The 4,348-nt window shown below is 50.3% G+C and overlaps 1 long non-coding RNA gene across 3 annotated transcripts; it reads left to right on the plus strand.

Moving 5' to 3' along the window:
• Positions 1–219: 219 nt before the first annotated feature.
• Positions 220–4,348, plus strand: LOC147913234 (uncharacterized). 3 transcript variants are annotated; one of them, XR_015549026.1, is made up of 3 exons: positions 220–1,739; positions 1,955–2,127; positions 3,116–4,348. It is a non-coding gene; the product is annotated as an uncharacterized LOC147913234 (long non-coding RNA). The 3 variants fall into 3 exon arrangements; XR_015549024.1 differs by having other exon boundaries at positions 220–1,158; positions 1,515–2,127; XR_015549025.1 differs by having other exon boundaries at positions 220–422; positions 1,088–2,127.

Consider the following 4,348-nt stretch of genomic DNA (forward strand, 5'->3'; position numbering starts at 1 on the left):
ATCTGATTTGGGAGGAATTCTGCATTTTAACAAGCTTTCCAGGTGGTTTCAGTAGGAAGCCCAATCCGCAAAGAGCTGGCCAGGGAGGCTCTGAGGCTCATCTCACACCCTGACCCACGGCCTGGACTAGGGTGAGGTCAGAGAGAGCCTCGGGTGCAAAATTTAAGGAAGCCCTCAATCTCAAGGTTGGGCAAGTGCGGGTCGGCCACCTGAGAGAGAGGGCCTCCTTAAAAACCATGCCTCTCCTCCCACACCCTAGTGCTGGTCTCGTCTTGACCACGCAGCAAAGCAGGCCCGATCCGGTGCGCACATTCTTCTGTGCCCAGCTACTGCTCCGTGGCCCCCGTGCCCAGCCCGCATGAGAACCCAGCCCGAGCCTGCCGCATACAGACCTCCCAGCCCTCCGCCACAGGCAGGCCCAGGTGAGTTGAGGACAAGGTGTCCTCACGGCTTTGGAATTCCAGGCCCAACCACTGCAGCCCCAGTAATGGTCTGTTTTTTCTTAAGTGGGGAAGAGGCAGACTCATTCCAACCTCATGCCCCACGAAGTCTGACCACCTCGGGGCACCAGCGTCCTTTGAAGGACCGAGGACTTGGCATCCAAGATTTCCTCAGTTCTTCAGACCCCAAATGCTGGCCCTGAGGATTCCCGGTGGTCAGCACCACATCAGGCTCGTGCGTGAGGCTGTCCCCAGGCTGTCCCTGCAGGAGGGCAGGTGAAGGCCCACTTCCCAGGCTGCTCACCACCCCTCTACTCCCCAGAGCGCACAAGCCTCGCTCCCCAATCTCCCTCTTTTCATTTTTCATGGGCTAGCCATGGCTGCGAGCCTACTGCGTGCACCAAGCTCAGTGGAAGGCACACGGCATGTATATTTCTTTTTTATCACCATTATGACCCTGCAAGGTACTGTCTTCGCTATTTCACAGGTGGGGACACTGAGGCTCAGAGAGGTGGGGGAACTTGTCCAAAATCTCCGAGCGAGTCCATGGCAGAGCTGAGATGTAAGCCCCAAAGCTCTCGCTGCTCCTCCCTCTGCCTCTGAATTTACTTTCTCACACTTTATCCCCCCTCCTTTGCATTTCCAAGCCCCTTCCTCTGTCATCCTGGAGCATCTGTAGACAACAGCAATCAGCAGCCTTGGGTTCTGGCAGTTTCCGGTAAGGTATTTCCTGGAATCTAAGGCTGGATTCTTTAGAGGTTGTGGTGTTTGTGTGTGTGCTTGTGTGCATGCACGTGCACACAATACGGACCTATTTGGCAGTCTCTGAACATCTCAAAATAATGTGTTTACATGCATACAATAAAATACATATGATTACAAAGCAAAGCAATCGTGTAAAACTCCAATTTTCAAAATATTAAAAAGCAAATTTGTGATATAATAACATAGGCTTCTTTATTAATGCATTAAGTTCTAACGGTAAGTCTAATTTTTAAGCAGTGATGAGCATAATTGATATTTGAGAAATCTGCAACAACTATCATTTGATGTGAAAATGTCTGTGATTTCTAGATACAACACATGTACACACCTACACACAATGGCCACCCCTCAGCAGAGGTCAAATGGAATGGAATCTACCGCCTTCGAGAAGGTTAATGGGCTGCCTCGGGTACAGCACAGAATCCTACCTACTGACGTTTCCAAAGACGTCTTCCTTTACAAGGCTGGCATATAATTCTCATAGGTCTCCAGGATTGCCCAGAGAGAGGGTAGTATGACCCTCTTCTTGAAAAGGTGGGAATTGAGGGTTCCCATTCGAGGTCACAGCTAATGAAAGCAGGAACCAATGAATCTGCACACCTCTCCTGCCCTTTCCAGCACCCCTGCACCTTATCAGCCCAGAGCTGGGAATAGAAGAGATAAGTGTGTTTGGATGGGGAGGAGGAGAATGTGTGTGTACGTGTTGCTGCGTTGTGCATTCTGATTCTGATTCTCCCATAACGTTGCAGAGGCTGCCAGAGGTACTCAAACAAGCCTACATCATGTACATCACCAAGAAACACTAACTTGCAAAAACAAACCCAATCAGAAGGAACCACAAAACCATCCAAGGCACGGCAACAGAAGACAGGTCTCCCCAAACTCAGTAGGCTGGCCGGCATGGGTGCTGGGGATCAGGCAGGTGAGCGTGAGCACAGATGGTGGAGCATCTCAGAGAGCAAAGAAAGAGGTTTGGAATATCTCTGACTCGTGGAAAATGGGGAGCCACCGAAGCTTTGGTAGGGGAGGAGAAACCCATCGAGCACGGTGTTTCAAGATCACTAAGTTCAGCTCAGGGCAACCAGCACCTCCTGGGGTTTGCTTCACACAGGTCCTTTGCTGCGTACTGGGCCAGGGTTGGGGCTGTGGGCTGGGGGGGCGAAGGGTTGGGGGTGGTAAGGGAAAGAAAGAAGACAGAGTTCCTATCTCCAGAGAACAAACAGTCCCCACAGTATGACCAGTATCGTGACGGAGAGGAGCTCCAGGAAGGCTTGTTGAGGGAGAGAAGGCCTGAATAAACGCTGGATAACAAACAGGAGGGAGCCAGATAAAGGGCAAGGGGACAGGGCATTTATAACAATGGGAACAACTTTGGGGGGGAGACACAGCAAAGTGGGTGGGGTGGGGTGCCAGACCCCTCCTGTCTAACCCCCAGATCCACTCTGTGTACTTCTTCACCTTGCTCTGTGCCCCAGGAGGCCGACCTTTATGGACTACATCAGTGGTAACCTGATCCTGGCTTCCGGTTGGGCTCAGCCTGTGGAAGGCACTGGCAGGAGATGGGAGGAGACAGGAGAGAGGCTAGTATATTGATCCTCCGTCTCCCTCCCCTTGACCGTTCAGGCCCTGGGGGAGTAGGCAAGATGCCCACTGTTACTAGTCCCAAAGTACTGCCCTAATGCTTTTTGGTTTCCCCAATCCCCACCCAGCCCTTTGCAAAAATCACTTTATTATATACCCCCCAAGTGTACCACACATCCACGCCCTGCCAGGACGGTGACTGATACAGTGGGCACGGAGGAGAGTTTCCCTGATCTAGATACCATACGATGACGGCCTGAATTAGGGAGAAGCAGGGATGTTACCCTATGAATGTGCAGCACTCTACAGTTAGCAAAGTCCTTTCACAGGCATGGACTTCTCGGCTCGCCGCTACCGTGTAAGCATCAAGCAAGTCTGAGCAACCAGGGCCGGCCCCGTGGCTTGGTGGTTGGGTGCGCGCGCTCCGCTGCTGGCGGTCCAGGTTTGGATCCCGGGCATGCACTGATGCACCGCTTCTCCAGCCATGCTGAGGCCGCGTCCCACATACAGCAACTAGAAGGATGTGCAACTATGACATAACAACTATCTACTGGGGCTTTGGGGGAAAAATAAATAAATAAAATTAAAAAAAAAAAAAAAAAAAGAGTCTGAGCAACCAATTCCATCCCACAGATGCGGCAGTAGAGGCCCAAGGGTGTGTGGAGACGTGCCCTAGAGCACGGCTGGTCAGTGAGAGAGCCAGAGCCTGCAGCCTGATTTTTAATTGCTAATCCAGTCCCTTTCTACCAATGCAACCTAAAGTAAGCCTGGAATGGAGAAAGAAATTCAAGAGGCCTTCATACACACACAGGCACGCACACACCCCTTCAACAGGAATTAGTGATTCATTCAACAAACATTTATTGAGCTCTGTCTAGGTTTCCAGACTTGTATTAGAAACTGACGGATGAAAAAGATTAGATATGGGGAGAAGGAGAATGAGTCAGAAGAGGTGGCAGTGTAGGGTGGTGGACAGAGAACAGTGGCCCTGGGGTCAGAAGACCTGGCTGAGATTGTCCATTGACTGAACTCGGAAAGTCTGCAGGGGGCAACTGCTTCTGGTTTTAGACAAAACAGTCAAGTCAATTTCAGATGCAAACGCGAAGGTGCAATCTCTTCAACAGCTCCACGTCTCTGCGTGACACCCCAGACCCTTCACCTGGCCCTTGCTTATCTCTCCAATCTCCCATCCTCCCTGCCACCCTAACATTAGGTGCTACCTACAGTTCCCCAAAAGCTGCACTTCCTCTCTTACCTGCGAAACTTTGCACTAGCTATTCCCTATGCCTGAAATGCTTTTCCCCACTCCTCACTCCACTTTCTTCACATGCAAAATGCTTACTCAACCCTCAAGACACAATTCAGGCTAGTTACTCTATCCTCAGTAGTAACTAGTGCATACCAGGCACCAAGAAAGCCTCTAATTTTTTGGAATTAATGATTCAATTGATTAATAATAATAATAAAATAGCTAGCATATGATGAGTATATTCTGTCTCCATGGGATAATAGAAATATCAAACAAACCTTCTGGAGACTAGGAACTTGAACTTGGTTGAACA

This window comes from Ceratotherium simum, chromosome 29 (assembly GCF_057802395.1).
Source record: "Ceratotherium simum simum isolate JZ-2026a chromosome 29, ASM5780239v1, whole genome shotgun sequence".
Classification (NCBI taxonomy): domain Eukaryota; kingdom Metazoa; phylum Chordata; class Mammalia; order Perissodactyla; family Rhinocerotidae; genus Ceratotherium; species Ceratotherium simum.